Source organism: Pseudonaja textilis, chromosome 1 (assembly GCF_049901715.1).
Source record: "Pseudonaja textilis isolate UNSWEBS1 chromosome 1, rPseTex1.2, whole genome shotgun sequence".
Taxonomy (NCBI): domain Eukaryota; kingdom Metazoa; phylum Chordata; class Lepidosauria; order Squamata; family Elapidae; genus Pseudonaja; species Pseudonaja textilis.
The window spans coordinates 309070709-309093568 of NC_141990.1; positions in this window are offsets into that span (position 1 = coordinate 309070709).

Here is a 22860-nt window from a genome sequence, read left to right on the forward strand (position 1 = left end):
TATTAAGCTTGCCAAGGTTGGACACCCCTGGCCTAAAGGTGTGAAAGGGAGATTTGCTCAGAAGAAATGTACAATAGATTCTTAGCCTCTCAGGGCTCAGTCAACTAATATGGTTTTATTCTTTTTCAGCTCCCTTTCTTCACCCAACATTGTCCTACAGCGGTCAATAAAGAATTAAGAATCAGTAAAGGATGATAAAAATCAAGCAACAATTTTATATTGGTTTGGGAAGATTTCTAAGAACTGGCTCACATCCTTGCCTCCTTTTCTATCCTTTTCTGTTCCCTATTTTAGCATGCTGAATTTTGCAAATGTGTGCCAGTTTGAGAGCCAATTTTTTTATGTAGTGGTTAAGGAATCAAGCTAGAAAGCTAGAAACTGGGAGTTGTAGTCCCAACTTAGGCACAAAGCCAGCTGGGGCACCTTAGGCCAGTTATTCTTTCTCAGCCCTAGAAAAGAGGCAATGGCAACCGACTTCTGAAATCTTGCCAAGAAAATGGCAGAAACCTGTCTAGGCATTTGCCAGGAGGTAAATGAGCAGGAAAGTGGTGGTGCCCATTCCGTGGGCAAGAGAGTATTAGTTCCTTAGTGATAGTGATCAATCCAACAGGCATGATATTGACGGTTTCCAAGCAAAGGGAAGAAGATCATCAGTCCCTCTTTGATAAGAATTATTCTAGACAGCATGACTCTGAGGTAAGACAAAGGACTTTCCCTTTCCCTTATCTGTGAAGACTGATAAACATTCAACAGAACATTTGTTTGTCTGAAGTGGCTTCATGACTTCTGGGCTACATGAAGTTATGTCTATTGCCCAGCTAATCTTCATATGCCCATATTTTTTTGTCTTTTAATGACCCCGTAATCTCTTACATCAGGGTGGAGCCAGAGCAACTGAATAGAGCTGAGTGCTTACTGCCCAGGTGCCCTTCCTGTCACCAATGCAGAGTTCACAGCAGAGAGAGAAATATCTGCCATTACCTAGGATCAAATTCACAGCCTCCTGATTGTGAGGAGAGAGCTCTACCTCTAGGCCACTAATCTTCATCTGCCCATGCCTAAATTAAATCCTAGTTCCAAAGGCTCCAAGATTCAAAACAAAGCTAATCCCTAATATCATTAATCATTGCAAAGTATATAGAAGAATTTTGCCATCTATTCTATTAGGACCCAGTTAGATATTCTATTTTTGCTATTCACAGCAACACAAATGCTAATATCAAATAAAGTAAGAAACATTTATACTTCTCCAATAAAAAAAGTTTAAATCCCTTGCATTTGAAAAGCTAATAAAATAGATGGACAAACTCTGGGGGTTTTCAAAGAGATTTAAATTGGGAAGAGTTAATTTAAAAATCTTCACTTGGGATGTATACACAAATCTTTCACTTGTGAAAAAATAGCAGGATGATTTACATTTAACATAAAAGGTATTTGGGCAATTTAAATTTCTGGAACGATGGGATCACTCCTACTTTGGTGCTAGTGGGTACAATTTGAAATTTTGAGAATATATTCTGTAAACTAATACAGTCCTATTGGGATTTCAACATATAATGTCCATTTCCCATGCTCATAGTTCTCCTTATCATAGAACCTGTGGGTTGGAAGAGATCTTGAAAACCTTAAAGTTCAACCACCTGCCTTGGGCAGGAATTCTCATACTTTCCCAAACGGTTTTCCAAGCTTTGCTTGAAAACCTTCAGTGATGGAGCCCCCATAACTCCAGGAGACAGGCTATTCCACAATATAGTATCTCAGTCCATAAATTCCTCCTTATTTCAATGTACATCTTACCTTTGTAAAACTTCTTAGTCCAGCCCTACTTTCAGGTGCTATAGAGAATAAATTGACACCCTCTTCCCCAGGGGTGGGATCTGACCGGTGTAACTACCGGTTCAGTGATTTTACGATTCGCTGCGTGCGCATGTGAATAGTCATCAGCTTGCTGCCTGAATAAGCTGAGCAGCGTGCGCAGGAAAAAAGTGCTTTTTCAACCGCAGCTGTGCCACACAAAGCAGCTGAGGTTGAAAAAGTAGGAAATAAAGGTCAGGTAAGAGCCCGGCGGGTGGGTGGGCCAAAACAGCAGCAAACATAGAACCAGTTCTATGCCTGCTGCTCTTCAGAGCTACCGGTTCTACAGAGCCAGACAGAACCGGTAAAATCCCACCCCTGCTCTTTCCTGCGACAACATGTCAAGTGTTGGAAGCCTGCTATCATGCCTCCCCTTAGACTTCTCTTCTTTAGGATGAACGTTCCAATTTGTTTAATCATTCTTGATGGGATTTAGCCTCTTAGATTGCTTGGTTTTGCTTAACCATTTTTATTATCCCACTCTCCCCCCCCTATTTGTCCTCAGGATTCCTAGATTATCCCTGCTTCCACCATTCACAATCTCAGGGCCTTGGCTGATGATCAGCTGGTTTTGCTTTCATTTATTGATGTTGGAGGTATGGTGACAATGTTCCATTGGCTTAACAAGAGAGGCTACAATTTGCTTTGGTTATTTCGTGCTTAGATTATTATAAAATTTTCCTGGTGGGTACTCCAATTCTTCTCTCCATCCTCTTGATCCTAGATCAGAACAGTTTCTTTTGGACTGTTGTCAACTCTTTACACAATTACCATGTTTGTTATATTACAGTTATTAATTGGCTTCCCATTCTAGCAAGAACTCATTCCAAGGGACTGGTCTTTGTGTTCAGAATCACAATCTTCCCAGTATCTATTCTTTTCGGTTCTCATTCCAGGATAAACAGGCTCCCAGTTTCAAACTTTGGAATCAGTTCCTTCCTTTCCTTCGTCACCCATGCAAAAGGTTGATGCTTTCAAGATATTTTCATTTGGCTAGCTGGTGAACACAAGTCCTGGCTATTTTTTTTCTATTTTCATTCAACTGGGTGTGTATTTGTTTTGTACTAACATATATGTGTGCTTATGGTGTCACACAGGGCTCCCTAAAATGTATACGGTGGTTGGATTTGATTTCTTTTTGATAGAAAGATTTAAGTTGTGTTCTAATTTGTGATGGTGAGGAGGAGGAGGAGGAGGAGGAGGAGGAGGAGGAGGAGGAGGAAGAAGAAGAAGAAGAAGAAGAAGAAGAAGAAGAAGAAGAAGAAGAAGAAGAAGAAGAAGAAGAAGAAGAAGAAGAAGAAGAAGAAGAAGAAGAAGAAGAAGAAGAAGAAGAAGAAGAAGAAAGAAAGAAAGAAAGAAAGAAAGAAAGAAAGAAAGAAAGAAAGAAAGAAAGAAAGAAAGAAAGAAAGAAAGAAAGAAAGAATTTGCTGTCCCACATTTAAAATAGACATAGTAGTCTTTTATGTATCATGGGATGCAGAAACCAGAAGATGGCAGCAGAGGGCTTATGAACATAGAACCAGATAAATCCCTGCAGTCTGATGTATCAACTCCATAATGTGTTCACATTTATGCTGGTGTACGACTGTAATAAATACTTGACTGATGAATGTTCACAAAAGAGCCTCTTGAAACAATATATTGCAAATGAAGGAGTCGGAACTGAATATAACATCCTATGCAAATACTCCTCCCCTCCCCGCAGCTTTCTTACCAATGAAGATCTTCCCTTGCCCCCTACATATCTTAGCATTACTCAGGGTCCTCAGATCTTGTGTCAAGGTAAAACCATCTTTAGAAAATGAGATTTTTATATACATTCTATATACTAATATAAAGTTCGACTTTCGAAGCAGAGCGTTCTTTTAGTCAAAATGGCACCATGTGCAAGAAAGGAAAACAGCACGTGTGAGATAATCCCAAGATTTGTGGAACCATATCTGAACATAGTTTAAGAGAGCAGAAGCCCAGTGAACAAGCAATATGCTCAGTAAGTGTTTGTTAAGGGTCATACATGGAGTATTCTGGAATAGAACAAGACTCCAGCAGAGATTGATTAACAGAGCATTGCTTAGTATCTTGTATTTACATAACCTTTTAAATTATTTTTATTACTGAAAGTTAACAATCAAAGGTAAAATGATACAATAATGGTAACATTCCATGGAGCATTCCTAGTATTTTAATATTTTAGTATTTAATACTAAATCTAGATCATATAGAGAACCAGTTGGTTTAGTAGGTAGGTGCTGGATTGGGGAGTCCTAAATTCTAGGTCCTCACTTAAGCACAGAAACCAATTGGATGATGTTGGGCCGGTCACTCCCTCCCGGCCCAAGGAGGAAGGCAATAACACACCCCTTTCAAAAATGTTTTCAAGAAAACTGCATGGAAATGTCTGTGTAATTACAATCTGACTTGAAGACACATCCACACAAAATAGAAGCATACTTGCATAACAATAAAAAAAACATACTTGTACAATAATGATAGTAGAATAATATCATATTCCTTATATTGCCCAAAGAGTGCAATTCCTACATGTGCATTATTTGATTTTCAAAACATAGAAATTTCCTATCATAATTCATTTGAAGATGCCCTAGTGCAAGAAAAACTGAGCATGTTCATTGGACAGGAAGAGAACATTTAAAAAAAGAGATGAAATGGAACATCCTGGAAGACAGTATGACTCGATGGGAGTAGTCAATAAGCCAACCTTCTCTTCTAGTTCCACTCAGGAAGCAATTATCAATGAAATCTCAGCTCCAAATCCATCTTCGGTTGAAAAATGGAAGCTATGCATTTTGTTTTTTCATTCATTAGCGTTATTCATGAATAAATAAGGGAGGAGGTGCATCCCGTGAGGATTCGGTGATAGAAATGGAACCTCCTTCTTCTGTTACTTTACCTCCTGTGGCCTTCTCACAAAGCTTATATCCTTTCTTCAACTCCACCCTAATTTGTTTATCTATTTAGAAGTTGCCCATTTCCCTCACAAAGAAGCATAATGCTAAATCCACCCAAAATCTTGTTCGTGGGGAGAAGGGGGTGAAATAAATATGCCATAGAGAGCAGGAAAACTCTTTCTCCCATCATCTTTGTGCTCTTCGATGTTAAAACTGACTCACCCTCATCCTATCCATAAGTCAATAAAACTGAAGAAAATGGGGTATTTAGATAGATGCAGGTGTTCTCCAGTTTTGATTCAAGGGAGGGGCCAGCATTGCTGGATCAAACCAAAGGCCCATCTCATTTTAATTTTCATTGCCCTTTCAGTGGAATGACTGACCAGATATTTCTGGGAAGACTACGCTCTGGAACAAATGGCAATAATCTTCTCTTATTCAATAATGTGGTGTGCCAGTTTGTACTTGAAGAGCTTGGAACATTGCAACATCACTTTACATAAATCTTCTTGTAATAATAAGACTTGCTGAATACTGTCTTTTGTAACTCATTTAACAGTCACATGAGATGTTTAAAATCCTTCAGGGAGTGCCTGTTACAGAGTTAGAAATCCAACAGAAATTAAATACAGATTTACACAGAGACGGGAGACACAATCTGAAATTTGTTTTTTTAAAAAGGAAGTTTATATATCTTATCCAGTTGGTAGAAACTTAAAGGTCTCCTGGGCCAGAATCCAATAATCTTGCTCAAATCCACCTATTAGCCTTGTGTTGGCTAACCTTTTTGGGCTCCTGTCTTAAAAATTGCACGCGTGCCAGCACACATGCACTTGCGTGCCGGCACCCAGAATGCACTGAGTGCCCCCCCTCCCATGCCACCTGCACATGCATGTGCAACATCCCCCGCCACCCCCTTACCTGCACTGCGCCTCACAACTGATTTTTCAGCTGGTTTGAGGCTTTTTTCAGCCTCCCAGAGGCTTGGAAAAAGCCTCTGCAAGGCTTTTCAGGACAGATTATAGGCCCGTTTCATCACTTCCGGTATTACAGGAAGTAACAAAACGGGTCTATGATTCATCCTGAAAAGCCTTGCAGAAGCTTTTTCCAAGCTTCTGGGAGGCTAAAAAAGGTCTCAAACCAACTAAAAAAATCAGCTGTGAGGCGCGCGCATGTGCAGTATGGTACGTTTACCTGTGGCTCACATGCCAGCACAAATGGCTCTGCGTGCCACTTGTGGCACACGTGTCATAGGTTCGCTATCACGGTATTAGCCTATAATTATAACAGCTGGATCCATTCGCTTCCTAGTATTTTAAATGATTGGATATGTTTTATGTCTGTGAATTTTTAGCATCACAAGTTCCTTTCTGTAAAGAGAGATCAGTTATGTCACATAGAGGCAAAACAAATCCTCTAAATACTTTGTTAAGCTTTAGAGATTTCCTTGGCTATCCTGGATAACATCCCCTAACTATGTAGGTCCTTCAAGTGACCTACATGGATATTAGCAAAATAAACTAAATTCAATGAGGTGACAAGTTCCGCAAATGTTGTTGAATTGTAAACAGATGGATGGAGCTAATCCAAACAGCAGAGCAGATCAAATTAAGCTTCTCTGCAAAAAGATAACATTATTGCTGTACATGCTAGAACTTGGATTCTACAATTCTGAACATTTTATGGGCCTTCTTTTAATGAAAACCCCCATCACTGTTAACCTAATGAAGGGTCAGGATGGATAGACTAACACAATGGGTCTATCTATAGCAGGGCTGTCAAACTAATGGCCCGCGGGCCGGATGTGTCACACACTGGCCACGTCCACACCCGGTTTAATGAAGGGGGGAAGTCATGATACATTATGTGACGACTCTGTGACGACATGAGTTTCACGCCCCTGATCTATAGCTATTCTCCAAAGCACCTGAGGGCAGGACAAGAAGCAATGGATGGAAACTAATCAAGAAGAGATGCAACCTAGAACTAAGGAGAAATTTCCTGACAGTAAGAACAATTAACCAGCTTGCCTTCAGAGGTTGTGGGTGCTTCATCATTAGAGGTTTTTAAGAGGCTAGACAGCCACTAGCATCAAATTGTAAGGAGTCTCCTGCTTGAGGAGGGGGTTGGACTAGAAGACCTCTAAGGTCCCTTCCAGTTCTATTCTGATTGATTGATTGAATCAACAGATTGAAAAAAAATAAATTAAGCATTGTGGGTCCAAAAGAAAAAGTTATGCAGCTCCTCACTCTATCATTTGTACTGAAACAATAAATGTTGTGAAATAAAATTTGCCTCTTTTCTATTGCCTCTTTCAAATGTGTAAGATGAAGGAATGGATTCAGTGCAGTAAATCAGCAAAAAAGTGTAAGAAATTACAAATTTGCTTTTTTCTTCTTCTGTCAGATGCCTTGAATTACATATTTGCATTAAAAATCAGGCTGTAAGTATGTAATGGTAGACTTCACATGTTGTCACTGCATTTGTGGCATGTTTTTAATATCATCATGGTTTGCTATGGGATGCTACTGTGGCTTCCCAATATTAAGAAACCTCAAGGAATTAATTTGATGAGGAAAAGGCTGGCAAATTCTTTAGATATTGTACCTGTTTATTGATACCTACTGCAAGCTTTAATTTTAAATCATTAGCAAAATAAAATTATTTTTAAAATGTTGTATCTTTCAAGAACAATGAGGATATACCCAAATCATGTTTAGTTTCACAGTATGCAAGTATGTATTTCTGGGCGGATTACATTTACTCAATGACAAATTTTGGAATCAAAACTAGGTTGGCTTCTTTTATTAATTTGCACATATAGCTAGAACTAGTATTAGGACTTCTTTAGTTAGGAGAAGCAAAAGACATGCAGAGAGGTATAAGAACCAAATGCACAGGTTTAGAATAAGTGGTACCTAGCTCAATAGTAGTAACAGTGACAGGGAACTTGGAGTCCTAGTGGACAATCACTTAAATATGAGCCAGTGGTGTGCTGCAGCTGCCAAAAAAGGACACACAATCCTAGGCTGCAGTTACAGAGGGATAGAATCAAGATCACATGAGGTGTTAATACCACTCTATAATGCCTTGGTAAGACCAAACGTGGAATAATGCATCCACTTTTGATCACCATGATAGGTAGAATTAAGGCAAGTTGATATGGATGTGTCTTCAAGAAGTAAATATTGCAGAATGTTTGTACCCTAATTAGAGGTGTATGTGAAAGAACCCAAAGTGTATTTATTTTTATTACAAGTAATAATGAGGGCATATTTCTCTGCTCAGGATTCCTAAATGCTGGTTGGGGAATTCTGGGAACTGAAGTCCACTCCTCTTAAAATGGCCAAGTTTGAAAGACACTGATCTAAACCCTCACAACTGGGTCATTATCAACCAGTTTCACTGCCAGTCCTGCTCTTCCCAAACCATTCTACCTTATAGAACAGGAGTGTCAAACTCAAGGCCCACAGGCCAGATCTGGCCCCTGGGGTGCTTAGATATGGCCAGCGGGGCCACCCTGGAAACAGTGGAGGACCAGCCCATGAGGCCTCTGTCAGTGGAAACAGAGATCAGGAGGGCCATGTGCAGCCCTCCCAGGCTCTATTTATTTATTTATTTATTTGTTTGTTTGTTTGTTTGTTTTATTTTGTCAAGCAGTTATAAGATAACAGGTATAAATATAAACATAGTTATGAATACATGAAATGAATACATATAAGAAAAATAAAAAGAAACAATAGGACAGTAGGCACGTTGATGCGCTTATGCACGCCCCCTACAGACGCACTCTGGCCACCACAGGCACCCCCGACATGAGTGATGTTGAGCTGTCCTCACCCATCCTGGCCATGTCCATCCGGGGCCCCCAAGATCAACTCTGATGTGGCCCTCAATGAAATCGAGTTTGACACCCCTGTTATCGAAGCAGCAGCTAATAGGAACCGCTAGCCTATCTACCAAGGGTCAACACTGGCGCTATTTATTTATTTCTCTTTTTATTTATCAATAATTACTAAACTTGCAATGGCCAGGTGACCATTCAATAATGCATAGACAGGTTTTTTTCTCTAAACAAGGAAAGAAGTGGGGACATTTGTACTGCAAAATATATACGGCACATACTTCGAAGCGGGAAAATAGAGTTTTCTTCTGGTGGACATTTATTTTTAATCTTCTGTTAATCTTTATAATCTTTAATTCAAAACAGCCCCTTCATGCATCCAAGTGCCAGGAAGATTTTCATAGCTCCTAATGTTACCTTACATTTTCTTTCTTTTTCTTTACAACAATCCTCTGATCAAACAATGATCAGCTGATAATGCATGATTTGTTAAGAAAAGGAAAAAAAATGGGAGCAATAGGATAACTGGAGGTCGGGTAGCGATTCCTCCCTGCCAATGAGAATGGTTTAAAAATCATTTCAACTCATGTATTAATTTGTCACTATTTCTTACTGCTTTTCTACCTTTTGGATAATATAGATTAAGAAGAACATGCTGTCTTCTGATATGATATTTCCTTCAAGAGATCCTGAGGGCTCCCCATGATGTTCAGGAATATATTAAAGACAGAGGTAGTTTTCAGCAGGTTCTGACCAGTTCTGGGGAACCGGTAGCATAAATTTTGAGTAGTTCGGAGAACCGGCAAATACCATTTGTAACTGACCCCACCCCCATCTATTCTCTGCCTCCCAAGTCCCAGCTAATCGGCTGGGTCTTCTTTTGTTGCCCTGCACAGGAGAACAAAGCTCAAAAGCAGGTTAGTGGGGTGGGGAGGGAATGGAGATTTTACAGTATCCTTCCCCTGCCATGCCCACCAAGCCACGCCCACAGAACCAGTAGTAAAAAAATTTGAATCCCACCACTGATTAAAGACCTTCTCTAAAGGGGAAGGGTAAAAGTTGAGCCCTTGTTGAAATAGTTGGAGGTTTTATATTGTCCTTGGGCTACTCCTGATCCTTATTTTGTCTTGTCCTTTTTTTGTTGTTACTTATGACTATAAATCACCCAGAGTCACTGGAAGTTGGGCAGCCCATAAACTGTACGACAGAGAGAAGGAGATGGATACACCCATATGGGGGTGTTGGAGTAACCATCTGATTATATAAAAACATTTCAAAGTAAGGCAATTAATGTTTTCAGCCAATTACAGGTAGTCCTTGGCTTACAATCCCATTTGTTTAGTGTCCATTTGAAGTTACAATGGCATTGAAAAACAGTGACTTGTGATGATTTTCATACTTACAGCAGCATCCTTGTGTCATACGATCAAAATTCAGCCACTTGGCAGCTGGCATGCATTTATGACAGTTGCACTCTCCTGGGGTCATGTAATCACCATTTGTAACCTTCCCAGCTAGTTTCTGAGAAGCAAGGTCTATAAGGGAAGCCCTATTCACTTAACAACAATTCATTTAAAAGCCACAGTGACTGGCTTCACATCTGTGGCAAATACAAAATGGGACAAAGCTCACTTAACAACAAACTTGCTAAGCAACAGAAATGTTATGCTCAGTTGTGATCATTAAGTTGAGGGATATGTAAAGGATTTCACATTTTTCTGTTGTCCCCTTTTCTCCTTCCACTTTTCCCAGCATGACCTAGGGCAGGGTTCCCCAAACTTGGCAACTTTAAGACTTGTGGACTTCAACTCCCAGGATACTCCAGACACAAGTCTTAAAGTTGCCAAGTTTGGGGACCTCTGACCTAGGGCTTCATATGTTGTGTCCAATAATTTGAGCATGGTTTTGTTCTTCAGGTGAGAATTCTGAGTTGAATTGTTCAATGATCCTTTGTTTTCTAAGCTATCCATGTATTCTCATGAACTTTCAGCAATAAGTTAAAAGCAGTCGATACTCTTTCTATCCTGTCCAAATGGTGCTTTTTTAAAAAAAGTTGACTCTAGTCCAGTTGCTTTTTTAAAAAGCACCATTGGGACAACCATGATCTGGGTGGCTGAGAATCTCTATAGACATCTTTCTATCCTAGTTCTTCAAAGTCCAACTATCACTTCCATAGAGTACCACTTATCTACTTGGGGGAATCCTGTGAGATCTTTGTCTCATATATTGAGCCTTTCCCCATTGCTGAGCTAGTTCCATCTACCCGTCATCCTTCAGCTGGCAGAAAAGTAAACTGTCATGAAATTGTTTGTACTCATTGTTAGTCCTTGGCAATTCCTATATTCTACTTTCACCTTATGTATATGTTTACAGATTAACAGAGTTGGAAGGCACCTTGTAGGTCATTTAGTCCAACCCCGCACCCAAGCAGGAAACCCTACACCATTTCTGTCAGATGGCAGTCCAGTCTCTTCTTGAAAGCCTCCAGTGATGAAGCTCCCACAACTTCTGAAGACAACTTCTGTTCCATTGGTTGATTGTTCTCACTGTCAGAAAATTTATCTTTATTTCTAGGCTGAATCCTTGATCAGTTTCCATCCATTGCTCCTTGTCTGGCCTTTGGATGCTTTGGAAAATAGGTTGTCCCCCTCCTCTCTGGGACATCCCCTCAAATATTGAAACACTACTATCATGTCTCCCCTGGTCCTTCTCTTCACTGGACTAGACATGCCCAATTCCTGCAACCATTCTCCATATGTTTTAGTCTCCAGTCCCCTAATCATCTTGGTTGCTCTTCTCTGCACTTTTTTTAGACTCTCAACATTTTTTATAGTGTGGTGACCAAAACTGGATGCAGTATTCTAGGTGTGATCTTACATCTCATCCAGAATTCCCTATATCATTATTTTTGTCATATCAGAATGACCATACTATGTGATGGAAGCAGTTCTCGGAAATTTGCAGCATGTTAAGTTCCTTCCTATGTAAAACACACATATTTTCTTAATTAATAAATAATGTGGAAGTATTTTGAATAAACACCCAACCAACTCGTCCTTTGTACAGGAAGGTGACTAGGTCAACAAGGCAAACAAGTCTGGGCTAAGTAAGAATACATGATTCACCCAATGTCATCTTCTCCCTGTGTGAACAAATGCTTCTGATGGAGGTTCACCTACACAAGATAGGACATGCTCTCTGTAAACAAAAGTGATAACACAAGGAGTGGTTCAGTTGACCTGAGTTGTAAGCTGGCTCAGTTTTTTCAACACACTTAACCTATTGGAGAAAAAGCCTGGCAGCCAAATTCTACCTCCCTTTCTTTGGATTTACATATTTCTCAGGGTCTTTTAAAAAGGCATCTGGACAGGTGTTTTTTTTCCCTTGCTTCTCATCCCAGAAGCTTCATTAGTTCTGATCGTGTGGGGTGGAGGTGGGGAATGAAAAGATTGTATTGCTTTACAGTCATCTGGTTGTTAGCACTTTGAGAGCTGTTGAGGCCACTTGGGGCTTTATCTGTGCCAGTAGGGTGACCTGAATTAGAGTGCAATTGATTGTGGAGTTTTCTTAGAACTGCTGAAAAGGCTGTGTTGTAGACAGGAGATAGATGGTATCTGATTCCTCCCCTTCTGTTGAGGGAAGGATGTTCAATTCTTTTACCCTTCTTTCAAACCAATGGTCTTCTCTATCCAAAATGTGGACTTTGCCAGTCCACATTAGGCATGGCTTTCAACAGCATGTGAACTGGGTTTATTACAATGTCAGAGAAGAATGTCACAAGTCAACTTATCATTTTTTAATATCAGATTGGCTGTTGGTCTTCAAATTAGGCCTAGACTGAGGATTTTTTTCTTAGATCAAGCCCAAATTTAGATACTTAAGTGACAGGCAAGTAGGAGACAGTAAATGATCACTAAGAAAAGAGAGAGCAAGCAATCACTGATAAGTAAGACCAATGAGCCCAGCTAACCTAACATTCTCATTAATCAGAATCAGCACTTTCTTGCAGATTTATAATTAGTTTTATACAGCCATCCTACTCAGCATATGACTCAAGATGGTGTACTTCAATAAGAGAATAACAACCACGTAATAAAGCACAATGTTACCAACACAACCCAAAGGAGCAATGTACAAAACTTTAAGTGTTGGGGGAAAAAATTCATCCAGCAGATCTTACCACTCCCAGACCCGATGGCGGGGGTGGGGTGTGTGTGACATGACCAGGTTTTTTAATGCTTTCCAAAAATAGGCAGGCTTGGGACTAACCCAATCTCAGTGGGGATGTTGTTCCAAATGGCAGGCTAAACTATCCTTCCCTGTTCCACTAGATAACATTACCTGAGTGATGGAACTTGAAGGATGCTGACCTGGATGGGCAGATGTAATGAGATCAACAATTCCATAAGTGACCAGGACTTGGCCTATGAAGGAATAGATAATAAACCTCAATAACAACTTGAATCACACCCAGAAGTGCACTGGTAACCACTGCTGCATGCAAAGTAGGATATTATATGTATACATTGAAGTGTATCCATAACTTCTCGTGCTGCTGCATTCTGCACCAACTGTAGATTCCAAGTAGTCACCAAGGATAGTTTCATGTAGATCATATTGCAATATTCCAAACAGGAGATGATTATGGCATAAGTGACTGTGAGAAGGCCTCATAACTCGGGAGCAGCATAACTGACACACAAGGTGGAACTGTGTTGACACTCTCTGTGCTACCACAGCTACCTGCACTTTCAGCAGGAGCTGTTTGAGAAAGAAGACCCTTTAAAATTGAAAATCCATGACTGGTGTGAGCAATGTAACCCCATCCCACAATCAAAGTTGCTGGACCCAGGATGTCCATAGCCACACAATCTTATGAGGGTTGAGTTTAAACTCCCTTTACAGAATTACTTCCCCATTAGGTATTCAGATCCCAAGATTGTCTTGAGTTTAAACAAAATATGCCCTCCTCTATAAGGGACTTTGAATCTCATTATATTTCCAGAGGTATCTAGTTGACCCCTATAAGTACCAAATACAGGATTAAATATTGAATACATTTGATCTGATGCAGGAGGTTTTATTATGTCCTTATGAGAAGAAAAGTTCCCACTTCCTAAATTAGCCAACCAATTGAAGGAAGCACTCGAAAAAATCTGTAATATTCTGATACATCTGTGACTAGTACGTAGCTTCTGTTAAATAATTTAAAAAAAATAAATAATTGATGGAATCCAGAGATAGGTCAGTTCATATAGTTCTGACCTGGATTGGATTAAACTGCTTTGCACGTCTCAGCCTCATGATGTGGACTGAGATGTTTCTTTGCTCCATCATCACACACATCCCACTGGAGTAGGAAGAGCCTTTCTACTTATGGTTGAACAACAGAGATGCCTGCTAGGCTGCAGGATTCACAACTACAGCCAAAGCTCTTTCAAAGACAAGCCCTGGATCTTTTCCCCAGGGAAACCATGAAACATTAGCCATACAGGAGATCGGTTACTAAACTCTTGGTGAATGGTTGTTTTGCTGCTCTCTCTCACCCCAACTTATCGTAGAACAGAAAGTTTAGGGTTCTCCATAGACAGGCTCTGTTTATAGATTCCAGCATAATGATGTTACTGCAGTACACACCCACTCTCCACCAAAGTTTTAATAAGAATGGCCAAAGGATGTTTACTTAAAGACTTGTGCTCATCAGGAAAAAATGAAGGCTTCTCGCTGAAGAAGGTGGAGGAAGCTTTGATTAACTTTCCCAGCACAATTCTAGCATGTTAAGTTTCTTTGCGTGCAGCAGAGGAAATTAATCATATTTCTCTATTCCCCTCTCCTCCTCCTCACTTGTTTCCTTCAGTGTCTCCTTCACCAATCAAAACCAAAAACTAAAAAACAACCAGCTCTGGTCTTAGGAATGGAAACATGTCTTTCCCAAACCAAAACAGCTGGACAGAGGAATTTTTAAGGGCTTTTAAAGGCACATGGACTTTTAAACAACTGAAGGACCACCGCTATGACAAGACAACTAAATGGAAATGAATGTGAGGCATCTGCAGAAAACATACTTTGGGGATTAATTCAAACTAATACATGAAATTTAATATTCTTCCTTCCTATTTCTGCTGATCTGAAGACTGCAGAACTCCCAAAGAAAAGGTCAACATGTGCTATGCTGCTGCCCATGAAGACTGAAAGCTGGTGGATTGCTGTGACGATGAAGTAAACACATACCAGAATTCTCCAGTGTGGGCCAAGAAAGTTTCTGCAATGGGAAGAGCCAAAAAAGTCAAGATGGTAGCCATGGCCATGCGATCTAAGATCTGCGCCTTAAAGAATGGAGCTTCAGACACACAACTGTGGCCATTATGTTGACTTTTTTGACCCCTCCCAGCAAGCTAGATCACACAAAGTCTAACAGCAAACTTAGTACCCTTTCTAGTTATGCAGCATGACTATTTAGTTCAGTGGTGGGATTCAAAAAATTTTTACTACAGGTTCTGTGGGTGTGGCTTGGTGGGCATGGCATGGCTAGGTGGGTGTGGCAAGGGAAGGATACTGTAAAATCTCCATTCCCTTCCCACTTCAGGGGGAAGGTTACTGCAAAATCCCATTCCCTCCGCAGCCCACTAACCTACATTCCAGTTCTGTTCTCCTGTGCAGGGCAACAAAAGAAGACCCGGCTGATCAGCTGGAACTCGAGAGGCAGAGAATAGATGGGGGTGAGGGCAGTCAGAGGTGGTATTTGCTGGTTCTCCGAAATGCTTAAAATTTCCACTACCTGTTCTCCAGAACTGGTCAGAACCTGCTGACTACCACCTCTGATTTAGTTCAAATCTTCATCTTTCCTTGTTTTTTTTCCTCAGCTGTGTGTATGTCTGCTCTGTCTCTAACCTACCAGATCAAGAGTCTTCAAACTTGGCAAGTTTAAGACTTGTGGACTTCAATTCCCAGAATTCCTCCTCCAGTCATGTTGCCAAGTTTGAAGACCCTTGTACTAGATTCTTAAACTGCTGGTTGTACAAGGTATCTTTTTCATAAGCTTAGCCTTCTCCCAATATCTCCTTTCTTAGGATTTGTGTGATGTTTTAATCCTGGCAAGGTAATAATCTTCTAGAGAATCAAAATGCTAAACTTGTATTACTGTCATCATCTTTGTTTGCCTGAGAAGTTTGGATATAAGGAACTTTTGGTGCTGACACACTTAGCTAATAGATACTAGAATTTCTTTGACCACAAATATACAATATAAATTGGACTGCTGTTAGTTTCTGAAGCCACAGCAATGTGTGCAGAGCAGCTGTGTGGTTTAGGCATCTTAGCCAAGAGGAAATGCTCTATCCGCTTATTTCTGATAAGGAAGTAGATACTTCCGAGGTCTGTGTCCTGTTTAGCCATGTGGGGATTCTTTCTCCTAAAATATCCCACCCATCTTAACATGTCTAATTTTCCTTCTGAGGTCAAGGCTTCCCTGTTATCACCAAGAGTGGCAGAAAGATACAAAAAAATTATTCACATATTCAAGCTGGCATGTCTGAGAATTTTGCAGCAATTAGATAGGATCATCCCAAACACTCCTTGATTTTTCCCTTCACTTACGACGACAGTAAGTTACTGGGAAATTGTATCCCTTGCTCAGAAATAACGCTGGTCAAAATCCGCCTGTCTTTTTCAATCAGTTTTTTCCATGTGAAGAAAGAGTTTGAGTTTGATCTTCAAACACAGGATGAATTTATCTATTCACAGGAGGAACTCCTCAAAGCTTTCTTCCCTGTGAAAAATATTTCTAATTTCCCATCTTATTATCAGGAAGTTTGAGAATCTCTTGACAATTTCTATAGTTTTGGGTAATGTTATGGCAACTCAGTAGTATTTGCTGTTTTTGGTCGTACATCTTTCCATTACACCAGTGTTTTTTCAAATTGGGCAGCCTTGTGCTGGCTGGGGGATTCCGGGAATTGAAGTCCACATATCTTAAAGTTGCCAAGGTGAAAAACACTACATTATACTGAGGCATCCTAGCCTGTTTATATCTTGTAATAAAGCACAAGGAAAGCAGACCAGAGGTGGTATTCAGCAGGTTCTGACCGGTTCTGGAAAACCAGTGGCGGAAATTTTGAGTAGTTCAGAGAACCGGCAAGTATCACCTCTGACTGGCCCTGCCCCCACCTATTCTCTGCTTCCTGAATCCCAGCTGATCATCTGGATCTTCTTTTGTTGCCCTGCACAGGAGAATGGAGCTGGAAAGCAGGTTAGTGGGGTGGGGAGGGAATGGGGATTTTGCAGCAACCTTCCCCCAGGAGTGAGGAGGGAACGGAGATTTTGCAGTATCCTTCCCCTGCCATGCCTACCAAGCCATGCCCATAGAACCCGCAGTAAAAAAAAAAAAATTGAATGCCACCACTGGAGCAGACCATAATCTATTTCCTTCAAATAAACTGAAGGTCGGGGAGTCTACAAAGCTGTGGGTTGCTGGAGAATTTAAAAAGAAAAAAAGAAAAGCAGGAGCTGCCTCCCCCTCCTCCTCTCCCCCCCCCTTCGCTAGTCTACACATAAACACAAGAACTTCCCACCCTTCTAATGAGAAATCCACCCAAACTATTCTCTCTTTCCAAAAAGTTTCAAAAGCAAATTTTCCTTCATCAAGTTGAATATGAATGAAAGCAAATGCTTGTCCTGACACAAGCTGAAGCCATGTGTGTGTGTGGGGGGGTGGATTACAGCTGTTAAAGGCTAGCAGCTCTTGAAAGAACAAGTTCAGGTGAAGTTTCCAGGGGCTCATTCATACTGGGAAAATGAGGGTTTATTTTCTCTTTAACGACAGCAGGAAACAGCATCTTGAGAAATGTTGTGATAAAGCCAATTGTGCAGATCTCAGAGCAACAGTCAGAAGCTGATTGGCAAAAGGCTGCTCTTTCTTGCAGATGTGTCATTACATCTCTGAGCACTATTGCTTTTACGCCTGTCCTTCTGGGAAGAGCCAAATTTTGCAGCTGCTTCAAAGATGGGAAGGGCTGTAATGGCAAATCAGAACCTATCTATCGATCACTTTTCCCGGATCAGAATTAGAATTCTTTTTTATTGGCCAAGTGTGATTGGACACACAAGAAAATTGTCTTGATGCAAATGCTCTCATAAAAGACAATATACATTCGTCAAGAGTCAAGAATCATAAGGTATAGCACTTAGTGATAGTCATAGGGTACAATAAGCTATCAAATCATACTAGGAAACAGTCAATAAAAATCGTTAGGGATACAAGCTGTAAAGTTACAGTCATACAGTCACAAGTGGGAGGGGATGGGTGATAAGGAGTGATGAGAAGTTTAATAGTAATAGTAGTATACACTTTGTAAATAGTTGGACAGTGCTGAGGGAATTATTTGTTTAGCAGAGTGATGGCGTTCGGGGGAAAACTGTCCTTGTGTCTAGTTGTTCTGGTGTGCAGTGCTCTATAGCGTCGTTTTGAGGGAAGGAGTTGAAACAGTTTATGCCTGGGATGTGAGGGTTCTGTAAATATTTTCACAGCCCTCTTTTTGACTCCAGCATTATACAGGTCCTTGAGGGAAGGCAGGTTGGTAGTAACTGTTTTTTCTGCAGTCCTAATTATCCTCTGAAGTCTGTTTCTGTCCTGTTGGGTTGCAGGACCAAACCAGACAGTTATAGAGGTGCGCATGACAGACTCAATAATTCCTCTGTAGAATTTCCTGGATCAGCAGCAAACAGGAATCTTCACCCTGTTTCAGAGTCAGGAACCAATGCAATGTTGGGAGAGAGGATATGCATTTAGGCCAAGCTGGAATTTACAAAGGAGAGGTATCTGTGACTTGTCTGTCATTAGCTGAAAAGTAGCCAAAAGAGCCTGTTAGTTTTAAACAGAAGTGTTACAGGAAAAAAAAATGCTTTAACCTTTGTCCTTTTTCTCAACTCAGTATTGCCAATCCTATTTTACCAACTTCTCCGGGAACTATCTAAAGCACCATCCCCTGTGTTTTCCTTTCTTTTCCCTTTCCTTCCAGAAGAAAAGCAATTTGGGAAGACCAGTATTGAGCTGAAAATTATAGGAAATGGTCAATTGGCTGATCCATATTTTCCTCCTGTAATAAAACTGGAAAATCTCAGGAAGTTCCTTTCAAGATTAACTAAACACATATCTTATTCATACTTTCCTGCATTAAGTTGGATGGAAACTGAACAAGGAGAGATTTAGCCCAGAAATAAGGAGAAACTTTCTGACAGTGAGAACAATCAACCAATGGAACAGCTTTGCCCTCGGAAGTTGTGGGAGTGCCATCACTTGAGACTTTCAAGAAGAGACTGGACTGCCATTTGTCAGAAATGGTGTAGGGTCTCCCGCTTGGGCGGGGGTTGGACTAGATGACCTACAAGATCCCTTCCAACTCTGATTATCTGTTATCTGTGAAGTTCAGCTTGCTTTTCAAAAGATAGAGTCAGCATCAAATCTCATCTTCAGAGTTTTAAGTGTTATGACTTGCAATACACTCATCCCTTTTTACCCTTGAATAATTTTTGACTGCCCTCAAAACCTGCAAAACTACTATTTTTCAGAAGAGACACCAAGGCCCTAAAATAAGCATGTCCACCATGAAACATACCCTGGCAGCCAATTTCCATAAATCTTAATTTGTTATTTTGCCTCCATCTCTCTTCTTTCATAAAAGAAACAAAAGTGTAGTCACACTCATTTGACATTAACATAAAATTGTGGCAATGATAACAAGGGGGCATTGTAAAAAAAATGTTGCTTCAGGCATTAGTTGTGCTTTAATTGGGAAAATGTTGTGCTATGCTTTATTTGTCAACTTATCTATTCATTCCCTCTCAAGACCAAGACAATACCCCTCCAGCTGAATAGCAATAGGTAGAATTGTGGATTCTAAGGATTGTATCCATAATTGAAATTGGCAATGATAAGAAGGATGCAGCACAGAAAGTCTCATCTTTTAGGTCTCATCAGTAGATTCTTTTTTTTTTTTGAAATTTTTTATTGATTTTTAAGAACAAACATGAACAAACACAACATAAAACATGAAAACATAAAATATGTTTTTTGAAAGCAGCATAATCCCGGCTTACATCTCTTCGTACAGACACAAATTGAAGTTCATGCTCATTTTTATATTCCATTCCATATCTTATTACTATTCTACATTTTCCATATAGCTTCTCCCCTCTTTTAACTTCCTTAATTTTATTTTATTTATTCCATCTCAATTCAAATCATTATAGTTATACCCTTTGTCTATCCTGTTTCAACTGTCTACTATCTTTTCTCATTAAACAAAATTTCTTCTGTAATCACTGATTGGAGTATGATGCCTTTATATCTTTCCCCTAAGATTATAACACTTAATATAATACATAACTTCTATTCGGATTCTGCTTGGTACACTCTAAAACTATATACTGTATTTTAGAAAAAGAAAAAATTATAAATGTATAATATAATTAAAACAACAATCCATTCCAAATCAGTTCTATCATTAATATTAATATTCATTTAAATCTTAACATTTTACACATTACTTTTCAGATAAATATCATATTCCTACAGGAACACTTATACCCTTTCCATAGTTAATTCCCGCCCCCCACTTCACTTATATTTTATAAAACATTGAGTAATTAAAATGTTCCCATTCCTTCTTAATTCAATTCTCTTATTTATTTTATTTGATTTATTTTATTCACAAAAGTTTCACTAAGTTACACTGACTATTTTATCCCTCTTTTTAATCATATGTTGTTTCCCAATTTTCTAAGATTATTTCTATTACAAATATAACAATACAATCTTATGTACCTTCACAGAATCCCTTTTTCAATTAAATTTTCACCCATTATCTCTGAATAAGTCCTGTTTCTTTACATCTTGCTCCAAACATTTGTAACTTCTCTTCTTTTCCTTATTCCCTTTCTTCTTTTCTCTCCCCTTTGTAGCCCCCTATCTCTCCACCTCCATTTCCCTCTTCTGTATTCCCTTTTTCTGTTGCTTTCCAACATTATATCCACTTTTCAAATAATTTTTCCCTTTTTTGGCTGTTTTTTTAAGTCTTAAATTCTCCATTCTCTTTCCCCCCTTTCCCCTTTCTTCCCTAGATAGAGTTACTTGTTCATTAAAGATGGCTTCTTCTTTGTCCCAATCTTCTTGTTGCACAGTCTTTTCTTGTAGTTTCTTGTAATTACAAATTGCCATTTCTAAGAATTGAAAAACGGAGCCAAAGGAGCCCTTTCCTTCTTGTACCTCTTCTTTATATTTTTTAAATTCCATTTTCAGTTCATCCAAGGGTAATGCCATTGTAGAATTTTTTAAACAACCACCCAAATGTTTTTAGTCATTCAAATATATCCAAAAATCCAGAAGTCACCAAGCAATCCAAATACACACAAGTTGTTTCTTTTTACATTTCTTCTTTTTTCACTTTCTCTTCCTGGGGTTACAATTTGGTTACAAAGTTCCAGTTAAAATGTATCTTTTAGAAGTCGTATTGAGATTTAACTTTAAATTCTTTTAAAGTCCAGCCAGTCTCCTCTTTCCAGATCCTGCCCTTGTTCTTTTCCTTCCCCTTCCTGCTTATACAAAAAAAAGGATTTTTTAGTGTCCAGAAATCTTTGTTGTCCCTTTGGCAATTAATTATATTTTCAGCTTAAAACCTATTAGTGCCAAAGCAGATTTTCTGATTTCTTATTCAGCTCTCTTCATTGTCAATGTAAGGAAGGAGAGAGAAGGGGGGAAAAAAACTTTCCCTTTTCACTTTCATTCGCTGCTTCCGACTCTTCTTTGGGAGCGATGTTATATTTTTTAAAATTTAAATTCCAGGGTACCTTGGTTGTTGCTTTTTATCCCGGTCAGCCAAAACTTTCACTTCTTAACTTCCTCCTGCACTTTCTTTTCCAGTTGAGTGCTTCTTTGAGGCAGCCATTTCTGACCACCGCTCCTACCACCTTCGGGAAAGGGAATTTGACCAGCTGAGGAGGAGAGATGCAGCTCCCCTCAATCCTGCTGGCACTCCCCCATCTTCAACCACCTCTATTGGGTGGCTTAGCCCCAAAGCCAGCTGGCTCGGGGCACTCCAGCGGCAAGCCCAGGCAGAAACCACGCACGATCGCGGATTCCTACCTGCCACCGAAGCCCTGGAAACCGGAAGTCCTCATCAGTAGATTCTTAGACCTTTGAGGAAAAGAAGGAAAAAGAAGTGAGGCAGAAGTAAAAGACTAAAATTATACCTGTCTAATCTGGTGTATGTAGCCTGTAGCCCTTGGGCTAATTTCCAAAATCCTTTTGCAAGCAATCCCTCAAGTCTTCAGCAGGAGGAGGATCCATCCCTCAGCCCACTGAACAAAGAGAGAGAAGGGAGACGTGAATGTTCTCTTGACACACATCTAGCTGTGACCTTATTTAACTCTGGCTTTGGCCTCATCTGCAGCAAGTGGCTTCAATAAAAACTTCCTTCCATCTCCATCCAGAAAATTTCCTTCATTACTTTCTACATAATTTTTGAGCAGGAGTAATTAATCCTTTGGACCATGTAATGCTTTTTTCCAGCACCCTGACATCCTGCAGTCAACAGGATCAATATTTGGAACATTTGAAAGAAAGAATAAGGGTCAAAAAAGGTTCTTTAACTCAGGAGAGGGTGATTCAGCTGGAAGGAAAGAGAAAAGGGAAAGAAAGCTAAATAGATAGGAAATAAGAAAAAGGGAAAGGGATCTTAAAAATAAAAGGAAGCATTTTATCTTCCATGTGGAAATGTATAGAGACGGTAGTGGTATTCTACTGGTTCTGCCCAGTTCTGCCAAGTCGGTTGTGCCAATGAGAAGTGGAGACTGAACCAGTTAATCTCTGCTGGGCCCATCCGCCTGCCCAGGCTCCCATATTCACCTTTTTCGTCTGCTTTTGAGTGCAGCTGCTTTTTGCGGCACAGCAGAGTGTCGTGCGGCAACTGCTGTAGTGACCGGGAGAGTGCAGGCTTACAGGAGGTGAGTTGGAATGCCTCTGCGCTTGCACAAAGTGCATGCTTGGCACACACATGCACAGTGTGCCCACGTGCACAAAGTGCGCCCATCAAGCCACACCCACCGAACCGATGGTAAACATTTTTTAAACCCACCACTGCATAGAGAGTTCTTTGGTAGAAAAATTATCCATTCATTTTTCTAATTCCCAGGGAGGCAAAACAACTTCTGTTTTTCAATATGTCTAGCTGTACAATCCAGAACACCTTTCAAAGATAA